At 39.7% G+C, this 12,102-nt stretch overlaps 1 long non-coding RNA gene across 1 annotated transcript; it reads left to right on the top strand.

The window, feature by feature from the left end:
- Nucleotides 1-3,501: 3,501 nt before the first annotated feature.
- Nucleotides 3,502-5,294, top strand: LOC146458132 (uncharacterized). The gene is made up of 3 exons (XR_014858326.1): nt 3,502-3,606; nt 3,804-3,927; nt 5,062-5,294. It is a non-coding gene; the product is annotated as an uncharacterized LOC146458132 (long non-coding RNA).
- Nucleotides 5,295-12,102: the final 6,808 nt, after the last annotated feature.

Genomic DNA, 12,102 nt, shown 5'->3' with positions numbered 1-12,102 from the left:
ATCGAAAAAATTCAATTTTTTTGATTGGCTGTTCCGAAACGCTTTCCATTGTTTTACCGCAGAAATCCTGCGGTAATAAAATTCGATGTCCCCAGAGTCTTCCCGGCGTTGCCCCGCTGACCAAAAAGCCTGAAGACTCTGGGTACGAGAATGGATCAAAACTGGAGTTCTCTTTTTTTTTCTTCAAGAGCCAGAAATTCTTCCAAGACTGCAAACCAAGATCAAGGTAAAAGCAAAAGTACTCAGTCTTGTGTGTTAATGTTTGTGAAATTAAGATTGCATTAAAAAAGTACAAAAAAAGTAAGCTTACCGAAAGTCGGCACAGCCTGCATGGTCTGCACGGTCTGCGTTTTGACCGCTTTCTTTTCAGTGAATTTGTGAAATCTGTAGACGTGCCATGATGGGACAGGCATAATTGGACATTCCTTATCATTTAGACAAATACATGATCATTAATTCTAGTTCAGACGCGAACGGGAGAAAGAACGAGTTAATAGCAGTGATGATGATGATGATGATGATGATGACTTCTATTTAGACACGATGGGGTTTAAAGCAATAGCTTGTGGTGTTCTGTTACAACTTAAAAAAACGGTTTTAATACTAAAGTTATGCTAGTGCCATATTCTGAACACAAATTGGTATTGTATGTGTTTTGGTTGAAGTTGATTTTGGTTTCCTGGCAGCAATGTTTAAAATCCTGAACTATGACTAGTCTGTGTTAAATTGATCAAGCTACTGAGCAGCATTTTTCTATTGGTATTACTGTGTTTTAAAAACTGAGGTTAATTCTTACTTTTGAGGGTGTGGAAGAAATCGTGTAGGCGCTACACCCAATATTTTTACTTGTTATGGGATAGATAGAAATAAACAGGTTTAACAGGCTACACAGGAAGGAACAGGTTAAACAGGAAGCAACCGGCTAAACAGGTTAAAAAAAGAAGAAGCGAGCTGAATGATGAGATCAGCTTATTTGCAACCACTCAAAGCCTTCAACTCAACTTTCCACTTCTAGGAAACTTTTTGTTAAATTTGGAATGTCTGAGTTACAGAAAATATCCATATAACTCCCCCCATGGAAGGTTTTTTGTTTTGTACCCCTTCCCCCCTCCCCCCTTCCCCCTAGGAAATTCCAGTCTAGCTTCATACTTTGCTTCAATGTAAAATTTTGACTTTCAAGACTTATAAGCTCCCCTCTCCCTTGGAATTTCCTATGACCTTACATGGGGTGGTATGGACTCTTTCTGGAACTTCACAATGAATTTTAGAACTGTCATAAAACTCAGTGAAAAGTCATCAGGAAATTAGATGATCTTTAGAGCTGTGTCTACAGGTTTTTAGAAATATGACTGTTCATAGCAGCGGCATGGTATATTAATCCTTTTTGACATTAATTTTGTTCTTTTGTTTTTGTTCTTTGGAACATCGGATTTTCTCACTCATTATTAAATTATTTTTTTTTCAAAATGATCTCTTACCAAACATTTTAAAAAGAAATTAAGTGACATTTTGGTCAGTGTATATTGCTTTGCCATTACGGAGTCTGTAGATTAGGATGGCAAATATAATTTTTACTGATTGTATGTTATTTGAAATAATTAACCTAGTGACTGCACGAGTTGATGCATGCATGATGTTAATTGTGTTCTTTTTTTTTTTTTTTTTCAAATTGGTCATTCAGGTTATGTATATAGTGAACCCCGAGGAAGGTGACTCAGGACGGACAGGATGCAGAGACAAATTCAGCATGCTCTCATGAGATAACTTCGAGTTCATGATCACAACAACATGCAGGATTACTCATGAAAACAGAGCCTGACAGACCACTACAGTAAAATTCGAGAAGGATAAAGTACAGTAGAATGAAACATACTGCTGGGAAAGATGACACTAAGAGGACGGAAAGTAGCTCAGCTCATGATAGGCAAGTGCAAGATGACATCGGTAAGTAATACTGCCAGGGTAATGCAGTGTAATGTAATAATTGGTGCTGTTGTTTTGAGTGTGTGCATGGATAAATTCCTTTAGTATGACCTCTCAACTGATAGCTACTGAGCAGACTTTCATGATGTACTGCTTAGTGACATGCCATGATACAAGGTGGTTAATAACTTTTGAGTCTGTGGTGGGGCCATTCAAAAATGTGCAGTTTCAGAAAATATTCACACTACCCCTGTGGGGGGTTTTTCGTTTCGCACTCTCCCTCCCCCCAGAAAATTCCAGCTTAGCTTCATACTTTCTTCTTCTTCTGACTTTTAAGACCCTTCTCCTCCTAGGAATTTTCAATGACCTTCCATGGGGTCAGTAATGGATTTTTTCTGGAACTGCACAATAAAAGCTACTGAGCAGTAGTTGTTCCTGTGGTGCTCTTCATTATGGTGTGCAAGGCGTGCTTGGGTCAGTGGATAAAATCCCAAAGTGTGACCATTGAAATGAAAGCTACTGAGCAGTTTAATCCTGTCCAGGTGCTTTTATTACAAATTATGTACAATCAAAGTGGTTCTAACTTTTGAGTCTGTAGACAAAATTCTAAAGTGTAACCATTAAAATGAAAGTTACTGAGCAATACTTTCCTGTGGTGGTGTTTCTTACACTGCACAAAGTGTTTTATAACTTTTGAGTCTCATGGATCAAATCCATGAGAAAGCTACTGAGCAGTACTTTAGCTGTGGTGCTAACTTATTATACTGTACAAAATGGTTGTTACTTTTGAGTCTGTGGTTGAAATCCTAAAGTGTGACCATTGAAATGAAAAAACAAAACAAAAAAAAAACAAAAAAACAAAAAAAAAAAAAAACTGAGCAGTATTTTCCTGTGGTGCTGTTTGTTATGCTGTACAAGGTGGTGCTAACTTTTGAGTCTTTGGATGAAATCCTAAAGTGTGACCATTCAAATGAAAGCTACTGAGCAGTACTTTCCTGTGATGCTATTTATTACGCTGTACAAGGTGGTTCCAAGTTTTGAGTCTGTGGATAAAATTCTAAATTGTAACATTCGCGTTTTCAAATGAAAGCTACTGTGCAGTACTTAGTTGTGGTGCTGCGGTACAAAGTGGTCAGTCAATACAACGATTTTCAATCGAAGTGTGGTAAAACCAAAGCTAAAGATTAATCTGGCCAATCACGTGACGTGAATAACACAGACTGCGTACCAATCAGAACTCCAAACAAATATATGTAGCCGGTGCCAAGCGCGGGATTGAAGTGACGCGTAGAGTATCGTAATACAATGCAAACGCTAATTACTTTCGACGCTCAATTAAAAACGTTCCGTAATAATAATAATTTTGCGTGCGCTATGCACTTATATCGGCCTAACCCTAACCCACAAAAGGGAAGTACAGAGATGTGGGAAAGAGGTCTGGATAAAAAGCAAGCGGCCCAGCAGGAGCAAACGAACAAAACAAAAATCTGGACAGCACCGTTCGTGCAAACAATCAAACCGCGCACGGGACAGAAAAATGATTAACTAATTAATTTTTTTCTATTCCTTTCCATTACAGACGATCGTTTTGTCATGAACCAGATGTCAAGACAGGAGCTGCAGTGTTTTCTGGAGTTTGTTCCTCACCACTTCCGCCATGTCAATCAAGCGCTTGATGAGCAGGTACGCTATCACGTGACCGGATGCCCTTTCACCCAAATCGCCATATATCGATCATTCTTCGGAGAAGTTTGTTGCATCTTTGTGAGTTTTCGGAAATATAGAGATATCCTCGGCAAACTTCGGGAAACATCGGAAAACGTCAAACTACTCATCTTACAAGTGACACATGTTAACTGCTTTCATTGTTCTCTCAATAGCGCATTGCTTACAGAGATCCTGGACATTAACATAAGCAGTTACAAGGACTCACGGACAAGTGCTCTCATGAAACAGGACGTGTTGATCATAGAGAACCTGTTTTACGGCCCTAAAATTAATAAGGTAACATCATGTGTTTCTTGTCGCCAAATGCGTGGAGTGTATTATTTTTTTTCATTCTTTTGTGCACGTAAATGTGTGGTGATCTTGTGGTGCGTCCTAGTTTCGATCTGATGGACGGGCATTTCAGTTCTAGCCCCTGCTTTCGTGTTGTTTCCAAAGACAAGAAATTTAGGACGCTTTCCATTGGTGTGGACTGCCTAGCCAGACCGGTCAGTTCGTAAACGGACTGCACTGATTTGAAGGATAAGTTTTATCGTAGTCCTACGAATTTCTTCAAAAAAGCGCCTACTATTTTCGGATTGATTATTTTTCAAGATTGTACAGGATATTACAGCACCATCCCTTGAAAATGACGTATTTGATTTTAATACAGAAAGGCCGGTCTGGTAAATGGAAAGTACTCTTGGTTTCGCATTAGCTCTTGTAGCTAGTGCCTATTAACAAGGTTGTTATGATCAGTAAAAAGTCAGGGAAAACAGATCTTTTTTTGAAAAGTGAGGGGATTCCCACTCAAGTACGGGAAATTCTACCTTCTAGCTGAAAATCAATTAAAAGTCAGGGAATTTATTTTTTTTATTCTAACCACCTAGTCGAAAGAGTTTCCTTGTTGGCAAAGTTAATGTCGTTTCCAAAAATATTTATGAAGGATATGTGACCATTCACGAATGTAGCTAAGCCTGGTTTTTATATGATGGCAACCACTGATAATCGCAAAATCAGCGTCCGAAAATTCTGCTGTCGTATGGAAATAAACTTCTGGGATCACTTGCGAGGGTATAAGCTCCCACGTTCGTACAGAAACACAGCTCTTGCGGTGAAGCATGTAAACATTTCTGGCCTAATCCTTGATCGTTTGTGAAGTAGTAAAACTGTGGACCAAGGTTAAGACAAGTTTCTCATTCACTGGTAAGAGGAAGGTCCGAAATTACCAGAATCATTTTCTTCTTAAGAGAAGCTGAACAAACAATTTGTCGGAATTTAAAACTGTCTTCGAAAAAGCCACGTTGTACAGGGTAATAAACACCATGACAGGAAATTACTGGTCAGTAGCTTTTATTTTGATCAGTTCATCCTATGTTTGAATCTCATTACATTTGGTGCATTGTTTTTTTTTTGTCTTTTTTTTCCTTGCAGACTTTATTCGAACCTTCACCTGGGATAAAAAGCTGGAGATGTACGTGAAAGCGATTGAAATTCAGGGAGGTCCACTGTGGTGTCACCAGAGCTGTACAGGACCCGATTCACTGAGGCCATGCATAGGTACGTCCTTATGGTCCCTGACAAATGGACTGGCCTCGGAAATGACCTCAACTGTAAGGAACCTGATAACCTTGCCTTTTAAACGTGAAAGCAAAAAGAAATGAATTTCTCAATACGTTTGGGGGTTAGTTTTCTTACGTTTGGGGGTAAGTAATTCTTACGTTTAGGAGTTAGGTATTCTTACGTTTGAGGGTTAGTTTTCTTACGTTTGGGGGTTAGTAATTCTTACGTTTAGGAGTTAGGTATTCTTACGTTTGGGGGTTAGGTTTCTTACGTTTGGGGGTTAGGGATTCTTACGTTTGGGAGTAGTAATTCTTACGTTTGGGGGTTAGTTTTCTTACTTATGGGGGTTAGGGATTCTTACGTTTGGAGGTTAGTTTTCTTACGTTTGGGGGTTAGGGATTCTTACGTTTGGTGGTTAGGTTTCTCACGTTTGGGGGTTAGTTTTCTTACGTTTGGAGGGTAGGGATTCTTACGGTTGGGGGTTAGTTTTCTTATGTTTGGATGTGAGGGATTCTTACGTTTATGCACCTATCAATGTTTTCCCCCACCCGGGGGAAGGCGGGCATACCCACGGGCATTTGACATTTTCATTTTTTTCGTGTCAAAAGCCCCTACCGTTGGGCGCAACTTTGTGGTCAAATCTTCCCATCCCTGGGTTTGGGCCGGTGGTAAATGTATTTGAGCAAACTAAGGCGCTCTTGTTTAATGCGCATTTTATTGCTGTCATATCTCCTGTACAAACATGAACTTGAAATATAATGCTCCTGTTTAGTTTTAATAGAAACTATGAGATGCTCACTCTAGAAATACATGTACAATTCAACTTTGGCCTTTGTGTGATAAACACATTAATAAAGCTAGCAATCTGAATCTTTGAACTCTCCAGCAGAGAGAATAACAAAGTGCTGCATTTTATCTCTTGTACAAACATGAACTTGAAAGACCAGGAGACATTTTTTTTTTAATAAAGTCTTCAAGTCTTCAGCTTCTACGCTCGCACTCCTGAGATCAACTAAATTAAGTAAACAAATTTGTAATTACCGCTTTGTGACGTGACGGTGGGTAAACCGTTCCTTGTTTTGCATATTTCTGTAAAGGTAAGGCTTCTTGTTCTTTTATGATTGTTGTTTTGGTGGAAGGAGTTTTGCGCAGACAAGGGAGGGATTTTTCCTTCCTGTAGGCTACAATCGGTTCGTTTTAAATATTTTTGTGAACCCGAGCTGGTTTTGAATAAGGTGCCAGCGATTCATTAGAATCTTTTTTTAGATTTGGTAAAGCCGGATTGTAAGTAGTGACGAATGGTAAACACTCATTCTTTTTCTTTGGTTTTGTCCGAAGAGTCTCATTTCTGTTCGAGAATTGAACTTCATTGAGAACATTTCCAATAAGTGATTCGGTATAGCCTCTGTTGTAGAGCGTAGTTTAAAGTCTCGTTTGCTCAAAATTCTCTTGGACTGAGTTAGTCCGTACGAGGCGAAGTGCTTCCCCTTTAATAAACCCTTTTTTGTGTGTTTAAAGGGTGGCAGGAGGAGAAGTGATTCTATTGGAACATTTCGGTTGGTTTAAAATCTGTGTGTACATCTAATAATTTAAGAGTTAAAAATGGTGGGCCTTTGAAGACCTTGGTGTTAAGGAAAACAGCATTTGTAGATGACAGCTCATACGTAAATTTTAATGTGGGATGGAAAGAGTTAGCGAAGTCAACGAAATCTCAGATTTCTCTAGATGGCATGTCCCACAAACTGACGACGTCATCTAATTTTCCATACAGAGGGTTTGAAAGGACTAGCAGATAGGAGTCGTTCTTCTTGACCCGCCATGAAAATGACGGAGAAGGCGACGGCCATTTTAGTTCCCATTGCGATGCCGTGAATTTGTACGTATTGTCTTTCAGTAAATTTGAACGAATTCTCTTCTAAAATGAGTCGTATTAATTCCCTTAATTGGCTTACGGGAATTGGAGGTTCTGGCCCATAGTGTATTTCGTATTGACGGCAAACAACGTCCATTCCCTCAGAATGAGGGATGTTTGTGTAAAGAGAACTAACGTCAAGTGTAGCTAGCAAAGTGTTGTCTGTTATAGGCGTGTTTTTAATGAAATTTATGAAATCGGTAGTGTCTTCCAAAATATGATCCTTGACCAACTGCGATCGGTTGTAAAAGTGAATCGACAAAGCTAGAAATACACCCGGTTGGGCAACTGCTGGCGGAGACTATTGGTCGACCGACTGGTGCTTTCTTGCGTATTTTAGTCAGCGTGTATCTTATCCTGAACATCATTCAAGCATTTGGAGCTCATTAAATCAATGTGTTCGAACAGTATAAGTTGAGAACAACTTGTTTGACTTTTCGGGCTGTCTCTACCACAATAGGTGAGGGACAAGTTTATAAAACTTATCGTCTGATAGTTGTTGTAAACCTTCCTCGATTTTGTATGCGGTATTCAGAATGACCAGGGCCATCCCTGTTGCTTTTAAGGGCGTTTATGGTGATTTTTTCATCCGGTGTAATATTGTCAGGTTGAGGACTGAAAACCATAGAAGCTATTTCTAGCTATTTCTGCATCCCAGTCTGTTGAGTCCGCCATGTCACGGTTCCACACCCGCAGCTCGGTTCTTCTCACTTCGGTTCTCAACCGATAAAAACTTTCGATCGCAGACGAATAAAACAACAAGATTAAAATGGAATCTCGACAATGTACCATCTGCGTCACAAAAAGCTGCATACAAACATATATATTGCGACGCGGTAAATCTTCCATCGAGCGATTGGCACTTTCCTATAACAGATTGGAGACTGGTAACCAGTAAATGTCAAATCGCCTGACCCTGGGGGCTCCGTGATGTCAAATAAAATCAAAATCCCTACCCACGAGATGAGAGCTCGAGTCAAATGCCCGTGTATGCCCGCCCTCCCCTGGGTCGGGGAAAACATTGATAGGTGCATCAGAGGTTAGTTTTCTTACGTTTGGGGGTTAGTAATTCTTACGTTTGGGGTTAGTTTTCTTACGTTTGGGGTTTAGGGATTCTTACGTTTGGGGGTTAGTTTTCTTACGTTTGTGGGTTAGGGATTCTTACGTTTGGGGGTTAGTAATTCTTACGTTTTGGGGTTAGTTTTCTTACGTATAGGGGTTAAGGATTCTTCAGTTAGTTTTCTCACGTTTGGGGGTTAGTTCTCTTACGTTTGCGGGTTAGTAATTCTTCATTTGGGGGTTAGTAATCCTTACGTTTGGGGGTTAGGGATTCTCACGTTTAATGGTTAGTTTTCTTACGTTTGAGGGTTAGGGATTCTTACGTTTGGGGGTTAGTTTTCTTACGTTTGCGGGTTAGTAGTTCTTATGTTTGGGGGTTAGTAATTCTTACTTTTTTCTTGTTAATTTTCTGACGGTAGAGAGTTAGGGATTCTTACGATTGGGGGTTAGTTCTCTTATGTTTAGGGGAAAAATATTCTTACGTTTAGAGGTTAGTTTTCTTACGTTTGAGGGTTAGTAATTCTTACGTTTGGGGGTTAGTTTTCTTACGTTTGGGGATTGAGTATTTTTACGTTAAGGGGTTAGTTTTCTTACGTTTGAGGGTTAGTAATTCTTACGTTTGGGGGTTAGTAATCGTTAGGTTTGGGGGTTAGGTATTCTTACGTTTGGGAGTTAGGGATTCTTACGTTTAGGGGTTAGTTTTCTTACGTTTGGGGTTTAGTAATTCTTACGTTTGGGGGTAAGAAATTCTTACGTTTGGGGGTTAGTCTTGTTACGTTTGGGGGTTAGTTTTTTTTACGTTTTGGGGTTAGTAATTCTTATGTTTGTGGGTGAAGGATTCTTAAATTTGGGGGTTAGTTTTCGTATGTTTGGAGGTTAGTAATTCTTACGTTTCTGGGTTAGTATTCTTGCGTTCGGGGGTTAGGAATTCTAACGTTTGGGGGTTAGTTTTCTTTCGTTTGGGGGTTAGTTTTCTTACGTTTGGAGTCTAGGAATTCTTACGTTTGGGAGTTAGCCATTCTTACGTTTGGGGGTTAGTTTTGTTACGTTTCGGGGTTGGGGACTCTTACGTTTGGGTGTTAGGGATTCTTACGTTAGGGGGTTAGTTTTCTTACGTTTGGGGGTAGGGATTCTTACGTTTGGGGGTTAGTTTTCTCACGTTTGGGGGTTAGTTCTCTTACGTTTGGGGGTTAGTAATTCTTACGTTTGGGGGTTTGGGATTCTTACGTTGGGGGTTATTTTTCCTATGTTTGGGGGTTAGGGATTGTTACGTTTAATGGTTAGTTTTCTTACGTTTGGGGGTTAGTTTTCTTAGGTTTGCGGGTTAGTAATTCTTACGTTTAGGGGTTAGTAATTCTTACTTTTTTGTTGTTAATTTTCTGACGGTAGAGAGTTAGGGATTTTAACGGTTGGGGGTTAGTTCTCTTATGTTTGGGGGAAAGGGATTCTTACGTTTAGAGGTTAGTTTTCTTACGTTTGGGGGTTAGTAATTCTTACGTTTGAGAGTTAGTTTTCGTACGTTTGGGGGTTAGTTTTCTTACGTTTGTGGGTTAGGGATTCTTACGTTGGGCGGTTAGGGATTCTTACGTTTGCGGGTTAGTAATTCTTACGTTTGGGGGTTAGTTTTCTTACATTTGGGGGTTAGTTTTCTTACTTTTGGGTGTTAGGGATTCTTATGTTTGGGGGTTAGTTTTCTTGCGTTTTGTGGTTAGGGATTCTTACGGTTGGAGGTTAGTTTTCTTACGTTTGGGAGTTGTGGATTGTTACGTTTGGGTGTTAGGGATTCTTACGTTAGGGGGTTAGTTTTCTTACGTTTGGGGGTAGGGATTCTTACGTTTGGGGGTTAGTTCTCTTCTATACGTTTGGGGGTTGGTAATTCTTACATTTGGGGGTTAGTAATCCTTACGTTTGGGGGTTGTGGATTCTTACGTTGGGGGTTATTTTTCTTATGTTTGGGGGTTAGGGATTCTTACGTTTAATGGTTAGTTTTCTTACGTTTTGGGGGTTAGTTTTTTTACGTTTGCGGGTTAGTAATACTTACGTTTGGAGGTTAGTAATTCTTACTTTTTTGTTGTTAATTTTCTGACGGTAGAGAGTTAGGGATTCTTACGATTGGGGGTTAGTTCTCTTATGTTTAGGGGAAAAATATTCTTACGTTTAGAGGTTAGTTTTCTTACGTTTGAGGGTTAGTAATTCTTACGTTTGGGGGTTAGTTTTCTTACGTTTGGGGATTGAGTATTTTTACGTTAAGGGGTTAGTTTTCTTACGTTTGAGGGTTAGTAATTCTTACGTTTGGGGGTTAGTAATCGTTAGGTTTGGGGGTTAGGTATTCTTACGTTTGGGAGTTAGGGATTCTTACGTTTAGGGGTTAGTTTTCTTACGTTTGGGGTTTAGTAATTCTTACGTTTGGGGGTAAGAAATTCTTACGTTTGGGGGTTAGTCTTGTTACGTTTGGGGGTTAGTTTTTTTTACGTTTTGGGGTTAGTAATTCTTATGTTTGTGGGTGAAGGATTCTTAAATTTGGGGGTTAGTTTTCGTATGTTTGGAGGTTAGTAATTCTTACGTTTCTGGGTTAGTATTCTTGCGTTCGGGGGTTAGGAATTCTAACGTTTGGGGGTTAGTTTTCTTTCGTTTGGGGGTTAGTTTTCTTACGTTTGGAGTCTAGGAATTCTTACGTTTGGGAGTTAGCCATTCTTACGTTTGGGGGTTAGTTTTGTTACGTTTCGGGGTTGGGGACTCTTACGTTTGGGTGTTAGGGATTCTTACGTTAGGGGGTTAGTTTTCTTACGTTTGGGGGTAGGGATTCTTACGTTTGGGGGTTAGTTTTCTCACGTTTGGGGGTTAGTTCTCTTACGTTTGGGGGTTAGTAATTCTTACGTTTGGGGGTTTGGGATTCTTACGTTGGGGGTTATTTTTCCTATGTTTGGGGGTTAGGGATTGTTACGTTTAATGGTTAGTTTTCTTACGTTTGGGGGTTAGTTTTCTTAGGTTTGCGGGTTAGTAATTCTTACGTTTAGGGGTTAGTAATTCTTACTTTTTTGTTGTTAATTTTCTGACGGTAGAGAGTTAGGGATTTTAACGGTTGGGGGTTAGTTCTCTTATGTTTGGGGGAAAGGGATTCTTACGTTTAGAGGTTAGTTTTCTTACGTTTGGGGGTTAGTAATTCTTACGTTTGAGAGTTAGTTTTCGTACGTTTGGGGGTTAGTTTTCTTACGTTTGTGGGTTAGGGATTCTTACGTTGGGCGGTTAGGGATTCTTACGTTTGCGGGTTAGTAATTCTTACGTTTGGGGGTTAGTTTTCTTACATTTGGGGGTTAGTTTTCTTACTTTTGGGTGTTAGGGATTCTTATGTTTGGGGGTTAGTTTTCTTGCGTTTTGTGGTTAGGGATTCTTACGGTTGGAGGTTAGTTTTCTTACGTTTGGGAGTTGTGGATTGTTACGTTTGGGTGTTAGGGATTCTTACGTTAGGGGGTTAGTTTTCTTACGTTTGGGGGTAGGGATTCTTACGTTTGGGGGTTAGTTCTCTTCTATACGTTTGGGGGTTGGTAATTCTTACATTTGGGGGTTAGTAATCCTTACGTTTGGGGGTTGTGGATTCTTACGTTGGGGGTTATTTTTCTTATGTTTGGGGGTTAGGGATTCTTACGTTTAATGGTTAGTTTTCTTACGTTTTGGGGGTTAGTTTTTTTACGTTTGCGGGTTAGTAATACTTACGTTTGGAGGTTAGTAATTCTTACTTTTTTGTTGTTAATTTTCTGACGGTAGAGACATAGGGATTCTTACGGTTGGGGGTTAGTTCTCTTATGTTTAGGGGAAAGGGATTCTTACGTTTAGAGGTTAGTTTTCTTACGTTTGAGGGTTAGTAATTCTTACGTTTAGGAGTTAGTTTTCTTACGTTTGGGGATTGAGTATTCTTACGTTTAGGGGTTAGTTTTTTTACG

Source organism: Pavona decussata, unplaced genomic scaffold (genome assembly GCF_977016875.1).
Source record: "Pavona decussata unplaced genomic scaffold, jaPavDecu1.1 SCAFFOLD_234, whole genome shotgun sequence".
Lineage (NCBI taxonomy): Eukaryota > Metazoa > Cnidaria > Anthozoa > Scleractinia > Agariciidae > Pavona > Pavona decussata.
Note: the sequence above shows the minus strand (reverse complement) of the source record. Positions and strands in the feature narration are given on the sequence as shown.